The sequence below is a fragment of the Triticum aestivum genome, chromosome 4A (genome assembly GCF_018294505.1).
Source record: "Triticum aestivum cultivar Chinese Spring chromosome 4A, IWGSC CS RefSeq v2.1, whole genome shotgun sequence".
Taxonomy (NCBI): domain Eukaryota; kingdom Viridiplantae; phylum Streptophyta; class Magnoliopsida; order Poales; family Poaceae; genus Triticum; species Triticum aestivum.
In genome coordinates this window covers 501,571,864-501,588,620 of record NC_057803.1, presented here as the reverse complement: position 1 = coordinate 501,588,620, position 16,757 = coordinate 501,571,864, and positions in this window count along the sequence as shown.

The following is a 16,757-nucleotide window of genomic DNA, read 5'->3' as shown; positions in this document are numbered from 1 at the left end:
ATATTTGTTTTATTTGGATTTTATTGCAATTTTGTTTGCATTAGAAAAATTGCACGTTTTTCAAAATTGCATTTTAGGGCCAAGAAAATGTTCATCTCATTCTAAATATTTTATTTAGACGGTGAAAATTTTTTTGGCATTTTTAGATTTGTATTTATTTTTCTACGATTTTATTTCTGTCGACGGAATTATTTTAAAAAAAAAGTTCCGCGCCCGACTGGGCCTAAGGCCCAGCCGAGCCAGGCCGCCGCCACCTCCTGCGCGCGCGCCACCGTCGCCGCTCGGACCGGAGTCCGAGTCGGACTCCGCTTGCCGCCGCGCCTTGCCCCCTCCTCCAAGTCGCGCCGCCGCCCCGCCCTTTATATACGCCCGCCCCCGAGCCCCAACACCACAACGCCACCGCCGCCAACCCCGCCACCGCAGCCGCCGCCGCCCCTGCTAGCCGCCGCCGCCGCTGCCGACGCCCGCGGCGCCGCCGGCCCGCTGCTGCCCCTGCCTCGCCGGAGCCCCCTCGTCGGAGGTAGCCGCCGGACCCGCCGCCGGTTTTTTTTAAAACCATTCGGTTTTTTTAGAAAACCCTAGATCTGTTTTTTTTTCGGATTCGCTAGTTTTTTTTCTTGGTTCCTCTAGTTAGCGGACGTTCGTCCATACGTTCATTTTAACGAACGGTTTTCACCCGTTAGATCCAGCTAACGAATGCTCGTCCGTTAGTCTTCGTCAGGTTTCTTTTATCGGATTTATTCCATGATTTTTCTGATCGCGATTTCTGATCTGATCTTAGTTTCTGTTTTTCTTTTCGCTCGTTAGTCGGAATCAGGCGATTCAAGCGCCTAGAGTTTCGTCTCGAAACCCTCTTTCCGTTTAACCAACTCAAATAAGTTTTTACGACTGTAAAATTTGACCTAGGTTCAGATTAGTAAACGAAGCTTCTTTCTTTCGCCGTTTGAGTTTCGTTGCTCCGTTTGATTTGATTCTTTTTGCGAACCGGAGTTCTTAAGTTGAACCTTCTGGTCAATCCCTCTTATTTGAGTTTTACTCGTGCTTCTTTGCTTGTTGCTTATGTAAGTTATTGTTTGTTTGCGATAGAACACCCGGAGTGCGAAGCGGGCTACTACGAGTCCCTAGGTTTCGCAGACCGTCAGCAAGGCAAGTAAGACTTTGATCATATCCCTTTTATCACCCAGTTTTTATGCATTAGTTCCAATCCTCAAACATTGCATGATTAGGATATCATTAACATGTGGGTTGGGAAGTAGTTGTTGAGGTAGAACCTATTACCCTGTTACATTCAAACCCTTGGGAGTTACTTTACGCGTTGCTTATATTACTATGCTATGCTATGCTCGTAGACGTGGTTTGGGTTTGAGTGAAATCCATGACAGATGTGAGATTGTTAATTAATGGTTCAAACTTAAGGTGGCAACTTAAATTAACATCTAGGTGGATTGAGGCACCTGGAGTACCCAGTGTTGCCTGTATTTTTTTTTGGAAATCCCGGAGTACCCGTGTGATCTTCCTATGGACTGCCACCCAGGCTCAAAGGGAACTGAGATGATTCATGCTAGAAAACTTCCATGTGCAGCCACAAGCTATTATGGGCTCTAGCATAGTTGAGTAAGCTACGTGAAGCTCTTGAAGTGGCAGATCAGCAGGTAGTGGGATGTAGGTTTGGTAAGGTCTGTCTGGAGTAAAGAGTTAATGTTTCTGAAAGACTGTGTCTCGGTCATCCGTTTCCCAAACACCTTCTAGTGCAGGAAATCCAGCGGAGGCGATCGAGTCTTGTGGGGAAAAGTGCGCAAACCTCTACAAAGTGTATAATCTAATCAGGGTTAGCCGTGTCCCCGGTTATGGACAATTCTTGAGTATCTAGTATTTGAGTTATCACATGTATCTCATCATTTATTAAATAATATTGTTGGGATGTTAATCACTTTAATCGGGATTGAGTTGGAGGAACCTTCTCAATGATGTTTCAACTAACATGATAGTAAAATTAAAATCTATTTCTTTGTTGTAGAGAAAAATTGGCTTTTCGCAAAACCTATAACCATAAAGCTTTCCACCAGCCAAATATGCATGTAGTGATAGCATTATTATGTTCTTGCTCTACTGTGTTATTTTGCCAGCATATTCCATGTGCTGACCCGTTTTCGGGCTGCAACGTATTATGTTGCAGACTTTTCAGACGAGGAGTAAGGTCGTTAGGTCATTGTCGTGCAGCTCAGTTATGCCGTTGGAGTTGATGGACTCACTTTATCTTCCAAGCCTTTCGCTGTTATCGTATTAGATGGCCTTAAGCCATATTATTGTATTAAGTTCTCTCTTGAGACATTCGATGTAATAAGTGTGGTATTGCCACTTTGTTATAAATCCTTCGAGTATTGTGTGTGTTAGCATTACCGATCCAGGGATGACACTGAAGCATAGAGACTTGACCATCTGAGGTCGGGTCGCTACAAGATGGTATTAGAGCACACGCTGAGTGTAGGACACGACCACTAAGATAAACCCTAGGTCACACTTCTCTTCTCATTTCTGACTTCTCTCCATTTTCTACTCTTTAGGATGGCGGAGATGAAGAACAAGTTTGCACAACCGGATGAAGACACACCTTTTGGATGCCACTTGAAGGAAGTCACTAGGTACTTGAACATTGGAATACCAAGCTTCACCGGAATGTCCAATGCCACTTTACCTGAAGAGGAGCGCTGGATGGTTCAAGTACAAGTTCCAGGAAGGACGTTCTCGCCAACTTCTAAACCCATAGAGTTTTCTTTTGAAGCACCCACCTGGAGTCTAGGCAAGAGCATGGCCGCCCACATTACCATGGGACGCATTGGAGAGGTCTACAACAGGGAGCTTAAGGACACTATCTACCAAATATGTGGGCACCGAGACGAGTAATGGGAAGTAATTAGCACCAGGAAGGATAGATCTATTGCAGCTTTCGTCCAGGAGTTAAACCAGCACATTCGACGTCAGGAGAACCAGATGTGCGCGGACATGATGGACTTGAAGAAGGCGAAGGCTAGAATCATCGAGCTGGAGGAAGAACTCAAGTTTACATGCGATGGATATGAGGAGGAAATCAAGACACTACTGGAGAAGAATGATGACTTAGTCAAGAAGATCGGAATATTCATGGGAGGACCAGCACCAATAGAAGAAGAAGAACCCAAGGAGATACATCCCGAGGACTACATCATCATCGGCGACACCGATTCCGAACCCAGTGATGATAACTTTGAAGACGAAGCTGGAGCAAACATCATGGAGTCTTCCACCGATCAAAATTTCTAGATGACCACCAAATATTAGTAGTATTCCCCCATGTAATTAGTAGTAGATGAGCACTTTTGCGATAGTTCTAGACTGTTTGTATGCCCTTGATTGATTGATTGAGTGAAATGTTTGTGTTTGTCTCATGTGCATATGGGTAGTGTTTTCTCCTTAGACCCCTTTCTATTCTGATCTCTTCCATCTAAACCGATCAGATGCCTCCGAGACGTGACCCCGGTTTTGCTTTCCCACCGGAGCTCACTCAGTTGATCCAGCAGCAGAATACTTTGATGCAATTGCTAGTTCAGAACCAGGGCAACAACAACAACAATAACAACAACAACAATAACCCACCGCCAGTGGACAACCTAGCCCGTTTTCGAAGGTTACAACCGCCGGTGTTTTCCAGTAGCACCGAGCCTATAGTTGCTGATGATTGGCTCCGCCGTATTGGAAGGGAGTTGACCACCGCAGGTTGCACAGATGCTGAGAGGGTGCGTTTTGCCGCACATCAATTGGATGGACCTGCAGCCTCATGGTGGGAGAATTACACAGCCACTTTCCCCATAGCCAACGTCACTTGGGACCAGTTTCAACAAGCTTTCTGCATGGCCCATGTCTCAATTGGAGCTATGCAGATGAAGAAGCGGGAGTTCCGCAACCTACGTCAGGGGAACTGTACTGTGGCACAATACGTGGATGAGTTTAGCAAGTTATCTTGCTATGCCCCTAATGATGTGGCCACCGATGCTGCAAAGCAGGAGAAGTTTATGGAAGGGCTGAATGATGAGATGAGCATGTAGTTGATGGTAGCAACCTTCAACAACTACCAGGAGTTGGTAGATAAGGCTCTTATGATTGAAGGGAAGCAGCAGCAGATTGAGAGCCGCAAGAGAAAGTATGGACAAGGGAAGTATAACTCAGGAGCTCAGCAGAGGCCTCGCCTAACCCCGAACTCGGGAGGACTTGTTCATAAACAAGGAGGTCACAATCACACTATAGGAGGATCACATAACCACAATGGTTCTAAAAATGGGAACGGAACTAGCAATAATCAGAACCGCCGCAATCCAGCCACACCCACCAAAAGAGATCTAAGTCACGTTAGTTGCTTCAAGTGTGGGAAGACTGGACACTATGCCATGGAGTGCCCTGAAGGAAAGAATGGAAACGGAAATGGGAGCGCGGGGAAGAAGCCTAATCCATTCAACAAAGGACAAGTGAACCACGTTAACGTGGAGGAGGTTGAAGAGCAGCCGGACGCGGTAATAGGTAAGTTTTTGGTTAAGTCATTTACCTCTCTTTTACTTTTCAATACTGGTGCATCGCATTCATACATATCAAGGGGATTTGTGGATAAGTTTAAGCTACCAACCCAAACCCTTAGGACCCCTCTGTTAGTAAGCTCGCCCGGAGCAGAATACATGGCTAGCCGATGGTGCGACCAGGTACCCTTAACCATTGGCACACATGTTTTTCTGTCCGACCTAATTATCTTGGAGTCACAAGGATTGGATGTGATATTAGGTATGGACTGGATGTCAAAGTTTGGAGGGAGTATTGATTGTGCTAGTAAGACGGTTTACCTTACCACCCCGAAGGGAAAAAGGATTAAGTATGTGTCTAGGCATGTGCCTAGGAGGAGCCAAGTGAATGCCCTTACGGGAGTTGTTCAGGAGGAAGTACCTATAGTGAAGGATTTTCCGGATGTTTTTCCAGAGGAGTTACCGGGCATGCCACCCGATAGAGACATTGAGTTTTTGATAGAGCTGTTGCCAGGAACAGGACCAATATCCGAGAGACCCTATCGTATGCCCGCAAATGACCTGGAGGAAATTAAGAAACAGATCAAGGAGTTACTGGAAAAAGGATACATTTGAAGAAGTTCATCACCTTGGGGAGCCCCTGTGCTTTTGGTGGAGAAGAAGGACAAATCCCTAAGGATGGTTGTTGATTATCTAGCCTTGAATGAGGTGACGATTAAGAACAAGTACCCACTGCCGATGATCAACGATCTGTTTGATCAGTTGCAAGGAGCTAAGGTGTTTTCGAAGATCGATCTGCGATCAGGATACCATCAGTTGAAGATACGTGAGAAGGATATACCAAAGACATCATTCACGACGCGTTATGGATTATACGAGTACACGGTCATGTCATTTGGACTGACTAATGCCCCTACTTATTTCATGAGCATGATGAACAAGGTGTTCATGGAGTACTTGGACAAGTTTGTTGTGGTGTTTATTGATGCTATTATGGTATACTCGAAGAACAAGGAGGAGCACAAGGAGCTTTTGCGCTTAGTTCTCAAGAAACTCAGGGAACACCAGTTGTATGGTAAGTTTAGCAAATGCGAATTTTGGTTGAAGGAAGTCGGATTCCTTGGACATGTTATATCAGGAGAAGGTATAGCAGTAGACCCCAGCAAAATTCAATCAGTCACTGAATGGTTGGTACCCACCTCAGTTAGCGAGATCCGCAGTTTCCTTGGATCGCAGGTTACTATCGGAGATTCATTGAGAACTTTTCCAAGATTGCAAAGCCAATGACTGAACTATTAAAGAAGGATACTAAGTTTAAATGGACAGAAGATTGCGAGGCAAGTTTCCAGGAGTTGAAGGAACGGTTGACTACAACACCAGTGCTAAAACTGCCGAATATACATAAAGAATTCCAAGTGTATTGCGACGCCTCTCGCTTAGGACTTGGATGTGTACTTATGCAGGATGGAAGAGTTGTTTCGTATGCCTCACGACAACTAAAACCTCATGAGTTGAACTATGTTATGCATGATTTGGAGTTAGCAACCATAGTGCATGCATTGAAGACCTGGAGGCATTACCTTATTGGAAACCGATGTGATGTATACATGGACCATAAGAGTTTGAAGTACATCTTCACCCAGAAGGAACTGAACCTTAGACAGAGGAGATGGTTGGAGCTTATAAAAGATTATGATATGAAGCTACACTATCAACCAGGAAAGGCCAATGTTGTAGTAGACGCTTTGAGCAGGAAGAGTTATGCTAATATCCTTGAAAGTAAGGGACTGCCGAAGGAGTTAGCAGAAAATATCATGGAACTTCGATTGGAGATTGTCCCTAGAGGATTTGTTGCAACAATGGAAGTCCAGTCGACATTGCTGGACAAGATTCAGGAAGCTCAGAAGGATGACAAGGAGATTGCCGAGATAAAGGAGAAGATGAGCAAAGGAAAGGCCAAAGGTTTTCGTGAAGACGAGCACGATACCTTATGGTTTGAGGATCGAATTTATGTGCCCAATAACCAGGAGATCAGGAAGTTAATACTTCAAGAGGCTCATGACTCACCATACTCGATACACCCCGGAAACACCAAGATGTATCTAGATTTGAAGGAATGTTTCTGGTGGACCGGTATGAAAAAGGATATTGCCAAGTATGTAGCCGTATGTGATGTATGTCTGTGAGTGAAGGCAGAACATCAAAAGCCAGTAGGATTATTACAGCCTATGCCGATACCCGAATGGAAGTGGGATAAACTTGGCATGGATTTTATCACCGGATTGCCCAGGACTAAAGCAGGATATGATTCCATATGGGTAGTAGTTGATCGCTTGACCAAAGTGGCTCACTTCATCCCAGTGAAAACCACTTATACCAGTGCAAAGTTGGCCAAGATTTATATGTCCAGGATCGTATGTCTGCATGGAGTTCCGAGGACCATCGTATTAGATAGAGGAACACAGTTTACTTAGAAGTTCTGGCATCAGTTACATCAGACTTTGGGAACAAGGTTAGAGTTCAGTACAACTTTTCACCTGCAGACAGATGGACAAACCGAGAGAGTGAACCAAATTTTGGAGGACATGTCGAGAGCCTGTGCGCTAGATTATGGATCTAGTTGGGATGACAATTTGCCTTACGCAGAGTTCTCGTACAACAATAGCTACCAAGCCAGTTTGAAGATGGCACCATTTGAAGCCCTGTATGGACGCAGGTGCAGAACACCTTTGATGTGGGACGAGGTAGGAGACCGACAGTTGTTTGGACCAGACTTGATCAAAGAGTCTGAGGAGAAGGTTAAATTGATTCGTGATAGACTGAAGATTGCTCAGTCTAGGCAGAAGAGTTATGCGGACTCCAAACGCAAAGAGGTAACCTATGAAATTGGAGACAAAGTATATCTGCGAGTATCTCCCTTGCAAGGAGTGAAACATTTTGGAGTTAAGGGGAAACTAGCTCCGAGATTTGTAGGACCGTATCGTGTTTTGGAACGGATGGGAGAAGTTGCCTACAAGTTGGAGTTACCCGAGGGATTGTCAGAAGTTCATGATGTGTTCCATGTTTCACAGCTGAAGAAGTGTCATGCTGAGATGGCCGATATACCGTTAAGAGATATAGTATCCTTAGAGGCAATTCAGTTGGACAGTGATTTGACTTACGAGGAAAAGTCAGTAAAGATTCTTGAGTTTGCCAGCAGAGTCGCTCGCAGTAAAGTTATCAAGTTTTGCAAAGTTTAGTGGAGCCACCATACCAAGGACGAAGCCACCTGGGAACGAGAGGATGATCTTCGCAAAGACCACCCACACCTATTTTCTAGCCAACCCGAATCTTGAGGGCGAGATTCATCTTAAGGGGGGTAGGTTTGTAACATCCCAAATTTTTCAATTTGGAATGTTATACATAGTCATCCATGCATATCATATTTTATTTGCTTTTCGTCTAGCGATCCTCGAAATCCTAAGCAACTCAAGGACCCTCGGAGAGAGTTGGGGATTTTCCCGGTTTTCAAATTTAATTTTATCAAATTTTGAAACGAGGATTTTGGTTTTAATTATTTTCTCTCCGAAAATATTTCATACTAAAATATATGAGAGAAGATAATATGACTTCTCCAAAGATAATTGAAATATTGGAGGAAAAATATTAAAATCAAATATTTGTTTTATTTGGATTTTATTGCAATTTTGTTTGCATTAGAAAAATTGCACATTTTTCAAAATTGCATTTTAGGGCTAAGAAAATGCTCATCTCGTTCTAAATATTTTATTTAGACGGTGAAAATTTGTTTTGGCATTTTTAGATTTTTATTTATTTTTCTAGGATTTTATTTCTGTCGGCGGAATTATTAAAAAAAAAGTTTCGCGCCTGACTGGGCCTAAGGCCCAGCCGAGCCAGGCCGCCGCCGTCGCCGCCTCCTGCGCACGCGCGCCACCGAGTCGCTCGGACCGGAGTCCGAGTCGGACTCTGCTTGCCGCCGCGCCTTGCCCCCTCCTCCAAGTCGCGCCGCCGCCCCGCCCTTTATATACGCCCGCCCCCGAGCCCCAACACCACACCGCCACCGCCGCCAACCCCGCCGCCGCCGCCGCCCGCGCCACCGCCGCTGCCCCCACCTCGCCGGAGCCCACTCGCCGGAGGTAGCCGCCGGACCCGCCGCCGGTTTTTTTAAAACCGTTCGGTTTTCTTTAGAAAACCCTAGATCCGTTTTTTTCGGATTTGCCAGTTTTTTCCTCGGTTCCTAGAGTTAGCGGACGTTCGTCTGTACGTTCGTTTTAACGAACGGTTTTCGCCCGTTAGATCCAGCTAACGAACGCTCGTCCATTAGTCTATTCGTCAGTTTTCTTTTATCAGATTTATTCCGCGATTTTTCTGATCGTGATTTCTAATCTGATCTTAGTTTCTGTTTTTCTTTTCGCTCGTTAGTCGGAATCAGGCGATTCAAGCGCCTAGAGTTTCTTCTCGAAACCCTCTTTCCGTTTAACCAACTCAAATAAGTTTTTACTACTGTAAAATTTGACCTAGGTTCAGATTAGTAAATGAAGCTTCTTTCTTTCACCGTTTGAGTTTTGTTGCTCCGTTTGATTTGATTCTTTTTGCGAACCGGAGTTCTTAAGTTGAACCTTCTGGTCAACCCCTCTTATTTGAGTTTTACTCGTGCTTCTTTGCTTGTTGCTTATGTAAGTTATTGTTTGTTTGCGATAGAACACCCGGAGTGCAAAGCGGGCTACTACGAGTCCCTAGGTTTCGCAGACCGTCAGCAAGGCAAGTAACACTTTGATCATATCCCTTTTATCACCCAGTTTTTATGCATTAGTTCCAATCCTCAAACATTGCATGATTAGGATATCATTAACATGTGGGTTGGGAAGTAGTTGTTGAGGTAGAACCTATTACCCTGTTACATTTAAACCCTTGGGAGTTACTTTACGCGTTGCTTATATTACTATGCTATGCTATGCTCGTAGACGTGGTTTGGGTTTGAGTGAAATCCATGACAGATGTGAGATTGTTAATTAATGGTTCAAACTTAAGGTGGCAACTTAAATTAACATCTAGGTGGATTGAGGCACCTGGAGTACCCAGTGTTGCCTGTATTTTTTTGGAAATCCCGGATTACCCGTGTGATCTTCCTATGGACCGCCCCCCAGGCTCAAAGGGAACCGGGATGATTCATGCTAGAAAACTTCTGTGTGCAGCCACAAGCTATTATGGGCTCTAGCATAGTTGAGTAAGCTACGTGAAGCTCTTGAAGAGGCAGATCAGCAGGTAGTGGGATGTAGGTTTGGTATGGTCTGTCCGAAGTAAAGAGTTAATGTTTCTGAAAGACTATGTCTCGGTCATCCGTTTCCCAAACACCTTGTAGTGTGGGAAATCCAGCAGAGGCGATCGAGTCTCGTGGGGAAAAGTGCGCAAACCTCTGCAGAGTGTATAATCTAATCATGGTTAGCCGTGTCCCGGTTATGGACAATTCTTGAGTATCTAGTATTTGAGTTATCACATGTATCTCATCATTTATTAAATACTATTGTTGGGATGTTAATCACTTTAATCGGGATTGAGATGGAGGAACCTTCTCAATGATGTTTTAACTACCATGATAGTAAAATTAAAATCTATTTCTTTGTTGTAGGGAAAATTTGGCTTTTCGCAAAAACTATAACCATAAAGCTTTCCACCAGCCAAATATGCATGTAGTGATAGCATTATTTTGCTCTTGCTCTACTGTGTTATTTTGCCAGCATATTCCATGTGCTGACCCGTTTTCGGGCTGCAACGTATTATGTTGCAGACTTATCAGACGAGGAGTATGGTCGTCAGGTCGTTGCTGTGCAGCTCAGTTATGCCGTTGGAGTTGATGGACTCACTTTATCTTCCAAGCCTTCTGCTGTTATTGTATTAGATGGCCTTAAGCCATATTATTGTATTAAGTTCTCACTTGAAACATTTGATGTAATAAGTGTGTGATTGCCACTATGTTATAAATCCTTCGAGTACTGTGTGTCAGCATTACCGATCCAGGGATGACACTGAAGCGCAGAGACTTGACCATCTGAGGTCGGGTCGCTACATTTCCATAGCCATTCCGAGATATATTGCCATGCAACTTCCATCATCATCACATACATGACTTGAGCATTTATTGTCATATTGCTTTGCACGATCGTAAGATAGCTAGCATGATGTTTTCATGGCTTGTCCATTTTTTGATGCCATTGCCATGCTAGATCATTGCACATCCCGATACACCGCCGGAGGCATTCATATAGAATCATATCTTTGTTCTAGTATCGAGTTGTAATATTGAGTTGTAAGTAAATAAAAGTGTGATGATCATCATTATTAAAGCATTGCCCCATGAAAAAAAATAAAAAAAAGAAAGAAAAAAAGAGAGGCCAAAGAAGCCTAAATAAAAAAAGGGGGCCAAAGAAGCCCGCAAAAAAAGAAAAAAAGAGGGGGCAATGTTACTATCCTTTTACCACACTTGTGCTTCAAAGTAGCACCATGTTCTTCATATAGAGAGTCTCTTGAGTTATCACTTTCATATACTAGTGGGAATTTTCATTATAGAACTTGGCTTGTATATTCCAACGATGGGCTTCCTCAAATGCCCTAGGTCTTCATGAGCAAGCAAGTTGGATGCACAGCCACTTAGTTCTCAGTTTGAGCTTTCATACACTTATAGCTCTTAGTGCATCTGTTGCATGGCAATCCCTGCTCCTCGCATTGACATCAATTGATGGGCATCTCCATAGCCATTGATTAGTCACGTCGATGTGAGACTTTCTTCCTTTTTGTCTTCTCCACACAACCTCCACCATCATATTCTATTCCACCTATAGTGCTATGTCCATGGCTCACGCTCATGTATTGCGTGAAAGTTGAAAAGGTTTGAGAACGCCAAAAGTATGAAACAATTGATTGGCTTGTCATCGGGGTTGTGCATGATTTGAATATTTTGTGTGGTGAAGATGGAGCATAGCCAGACCATATGATTTTGTAGGGATAACTTTCTTTGGCCATGTTATTTTGAAAAGACATGATTGCTTTATTAGTATGCATGAATTATTATTGTCTTAATGTCAAATGATAGACTATTGCTTTGAATCACTCGTGTCTTAATATTCATGCCATGATTAGATTACATGATCAAGATTATGCTAGGTAGCATTCCACATCAAAAAAATTCTTTTTTTTTGATTTACCTACTCGAGGACGAGCAGGAGTTAAGCTTGGGGAAGCTGATACGTCTCCGTCGTATCTATAATTTTTGATTGTTCCATGCCAATATTATACAATTTTCATATATTTTGGCAACTTTTTATACTATTTCTGGGACTAACATATTGATCCAGTGCCCAGTGCGAGTTCCTGTTTGTTGCATGTTTTTTGTTTCGCAGAAAATCCATATCAAACGGAGTCCAAACAGGATAAAAACTGACAGAGATTTTTTGGAATATATGTAGTTTTTGGGAAGAAGAATCAACGCAAGAAGCTGCCCGAGGGGGCCACGAGGCAGGGGGCACCCCAGGCGGTCAGACGCTTCCTGGGCCCTCGTGGCCACCCCATAATGCGGTTCATTCCCTTCTTTCGCCACAAGAAAGCCAATATCTGGATAAAAATCGTGTCCAAAATTCAGCCCAATCGGAGTTATGGATCTCCAGGAATTTAAGAAACGATGAAAGGGCAAAATCTAGGAATGCAGAAATAGAGAGAGACAGAGAGACAGATCCAATCTCGGAGGGGCTCTCACCCCTCCCATGCCATGGAGGCCATGGACTAGAGGGTAAACCCTTCTCCCATCAAGGGGGAAGGTCAAGGAAGAAGAAGAAGACGGGGGGCCCTCTCCCCCTCTCGTCCGGTGGCGCCGGAACGCCGCCGGGGCCATCATCATCAACGCCATCTACACCAACAACTTCACCGCCGTCATCACTAACTCTTCCCCCCTCTATACAGCGGTGTAACCCCTCTTTTACCCGCTGTAATCTCTACATAAACATGGTGCTCAATGCTATATATTATTTCCCAATGATGTATGGCTATCCTATGATGTTTGAGTAGTTCCATTTTGTCCTATGGGTTAATTGATGATCGTGATTGGTTTGAGTTGCATGTTTTATTATTGGTGCTGTCCTATGGTGCTCTCCGTGTCACGCAAGTGTGAGGGATCCCACTGTAGGGTTTGCAATATGTTCATGATTTGCTTATGGTGGGTGGCATGAGTGATAGAAACACAGACCCGAGTAAGTAGGCTGTTTGCGTATGGGAATAAAGAGGACTTGATGCCTTATAATGCTATGGTTGGGTTTTACCTTAATGATCTTTAGTAGTTGCGGATGCTTGCTAGAGTTCCAATCATAAGTGCATATGATCCAAGAAGAGAAAGTATGTTAGCTTATGCCTCTCCCTCAAATAAAATTGCAATAATGATTACCGGTCTAGTTATCGATTGCCTAGGGACAAATAACTTTCTCGTGACAAAAAGCTCTCTACTGAAACTAATTTAGTTGTGTCTTTATCTAAACAGCCCCTACTTTTTATTTACACGCTCTTTATTATCTTGCAAACCTATCCAACAACACCTACAAAGTACTTCTAATTTCATACCTGTTCTAGGTAAAGCGAACATTAAGCGTGCGTAGAGTTGTATCGGTGGTCAATAGAACTTGAGGGAATATTTGTTCTACCTTTAGCTCCTCGTTGGGTTCAACACTCTTACTTATTGAAAGAGGCTACAATTGATCCCCTATACTTGTGGGTTATCAGCCGCCAGCGGTGCCGGCCTCCCTGGCGAGCTGCCTCCACGCCCTGGCGGCGATATAGTCCAGCTCCGCCTAGGTGGTGTCCTGAATGAGCAGCGACTCTTCGCGGACGTACTTCTCCGACAAGGTGTTGAAGAACTTCTGCACTTGATCCGCCTCCGGCTCGACCCAATTTGGGTCAAGGCCGTGCACATTACAGTCCGGCATTATGGCGACGATGTAGGTTTGGCGGGAGTTGTTGCTCAGTGGGACCACCCCCGCCGGCAACCCAAACAGGGGCCCCTTGGCGAACTTGCCGGCCTTCATGAACTTGTCGGTCCTCTCAGCCCTGCCGTCGTGGTTCACGTCAAGCTGAAAAAGCCGTTGCCAGAAGTGGGCGTGCCCCATCACCGTGAAGTTGTGGTTCAGGCCGGGGCGGAGCCACATGACGTCAGCAGCATTCTTGAAGAGCCAGGCCGGCCTCCCCTTGTTGTGCAGTGGAGCGATGCAGCGGCGGATGAAATCTGCCCCAATCATTTCCAGGGTGAGACCAGCAATGGTGAGGTGATGGATTCTGGTGATGGTGACCGTGAGCTTCCCATCCTGGGTGTCGACATCGCCCCAGTCATCTCTGTGAACCGGCGGCGCCTGGCGAACCTGACAAAATTCCTGTTGGTCCTCCTCCTCAATCTAGCACCACCGGCTCCGCCACTCCTCCCACCTGTCCTTTTGAGCGCCCTCTGGATACGTCACCTTCTCCAAGGTCCTTGGGATCCAGGCGACACAACCGGAAATGGCGCCTCCCCTCTGGATCCGAGGATAGAAGTAGTGGCGGAAAAGCACCATGTTGGGATGCACTCTGGCGAAGCCCTCGCAGAGATGGGCGAAAAGGGCCATGCACGCCACGGCATTTGGTGTGAAATCCAGAAGGTGGAAGCCATAGGTGTGCATGACATCGTTGAAGAAATCAGAGAAAGGGGGCAGAGGCCGCAGGAAAAGTAGTCGACAAAAAATGGGTACCGATTCGGGCCGGCCTTGGCGAAATCGGCGGGGATGATGCGCGTGGCCGGATGCCCCATCGTCTCTCCCCCATCGTCTCCCCCCCTTCTTGCACCCCCACACGGGCTTGAAGTTGTCTCAGAGGTCGACCATCGAGGAAAAGTAGGCGAGCTGCATCCGCTGCGGTACCGACTCACTCTCCGGCGGCTCTGTCCCCTCGGCGTCCTTGGCCACTCATTTGCCTTTGCTGGTTTTGGGTGCCATGGCGGCTGCGAGAGTTGAAGGAGGAAGGGAAGTGAAAACACGGCGGCGGCGTGCGAGAGAAAGAGCTTGAGGAGGAAGAAAGAGGGGGCGGCGGTTCCGAGATTGGAGAAGGCACAGAGGGTAAATGAGCAGCGCGCCCGCGGTTATTCCTTTTTACGGGGAAGGCGCGGGCCGCCTCTTTACCATCTACAGCGATGTGACGCATGCATGCGGAAACCGCCCCAGCATGATCCCCACGTCACACATGACACCCCCACTTCGCACGTTCAACGCGGGTCGTGGGGAAGCGCAGCGGATGGAAAAGTTACTGCAGTAAAAATCCGCCCCACCTGCCCGCGCACCTTTCTAGGCCTAGCCCAACAATGTGTCGCGCTTATGTGTGGCCCAGGCTGGGGGCTACTTTCAGTGTACAAAAGTATAGGCTCTCCTTTTGCACCCCTTTATTTGTGCACGGGCAGTCAGAGCCGCGCCCCACGGCCGCACTAAGCAGGGCAGAGGAGGTATGCCGGAGCGCAAGACAGCCAGAGCAACGCCAAGACCAGGGGTGCAAAGAGAGCAAGAGGGCGAGGTGGACTCCCCCGGCAAGAATCATGCCGGGGTGGCTTCCGCAGCCCCGGCAAGATCCTTGCCGGGGCAACTTGCCTGACGCCAGCAGAGCGCGCCACCCATGAGCCCATGGGTTTTCGACGCCATCGGCAACATCAAAACCAAGGCTCGGGAGGCACCTCCATGGTGGCATGCAGATCTTTGTAGAGATCATAAATACGCAAGATCGGATGAGAACCAGAAGACGACGATCCTTGGCGAGATCCTTGCCAAGGAAATCCACGAGACCCCGGCAAGATCCTTGCCGGGGACGACTGCGGTGCCACGGCAAGACCCTTGCCATGCCCTCGGCAAGACCCTTGCCGAGGACGTTCGCGGGGCCGCAGCCAGGCCCACGTCTGCCAAGACTCCATTGCCGCTCCCATGCAGCTGCTAGCTCAACCAGTTGGGCAGGCGTCTGCGTGGCAGCGTGCGGCCTCCACACCGACTCAGCAAGCACCTGCGTGGTGGCATGCAAATCTTCATGAAGGCTCCGCCGTCACGCCAGCCTAGCAGCCAGCCAACATGGCGCTACAACGCCTCATCAGCTCGGACGCGCGTCAGAGTCAGGCGAGGCGGTGACGGCTAGGAAGAGCTTCCTTGCCGTCCCCGATAAAGCAAGAGGGGCACATCGGCAGTGCATTAAATGCGTTTGTCCGATGGTGCCAGAGGATAGACTTAGCCGCGATGCACCTTTCCACTTCTTGTGTGCCACTGTGGCGACCCCTTTTGACTATAAAAGGAGGCCTGAGGCATACTGGAGGGAGATTCGGATCTTTGGAACTGGGAGACACCGTAGCTAGTTCAAGAACTCAAGAACACTGGAATATACATCAAAGAAGGACTAGGGTATTACGCGTCTCCGCGGCCCGAACCTGGGTAAATGATCCTTGTGCTGACCGCCAGACCCGCTCTTTGCACAACCCCGTGCCTGCCAACCGTAGAAGGGATCCCAGTGACCCCATAGGTGTCGTTTCCCACCGACATATGTATCTCCATATTTGAGCGCTCACCGGTCGCACACAAGCTCATTTTGCCGAGCGTGTGTGCCAGGAGGGCATATCCCCGATGGTCTATGGGTCGTGTGGGAACAACCCCCTATCGCCGTCACTCACTAGGCGACGGTTCCAAATGCCATCACGGAAAGGGGTTAAAAACCGTTTGTATAGCACCGACGTGTAGCAGTTTGATATGTAAAACTAGGTGGTAAATTGTAGCAAGAATGTAATTAGCATAGTCGGCATACCAAGGAGTGTTGTGGGCAACATTTATTGCAGCTAACTGTTCATCAGGAAAACTATCATCAATAGGTAGTGGGTCATCAGGCACATTTTCAAGCCTAGACAAGTTATCAGCTACGGGGTTCTCAACTCCTTTTCTATCAGTGATATGTAAATCAAATTCTTGTAGCAGGAGAACCCAATGAATAAGTCTAGGTTTAGCATCTTTCTTTTCCATAAGATATTTAATAGCAACATGATTGGTGTGAACAATTACTTTTGAATCAACAATATAAGATCTAAATTTATCACAAGCAAACACCACTACTAAGAATTCTTTTTCGGTAGTAGCATATTTCGTTGAGCACTGTCTAGAGTTTTACTAGCATAATGAATAACATCCGGTT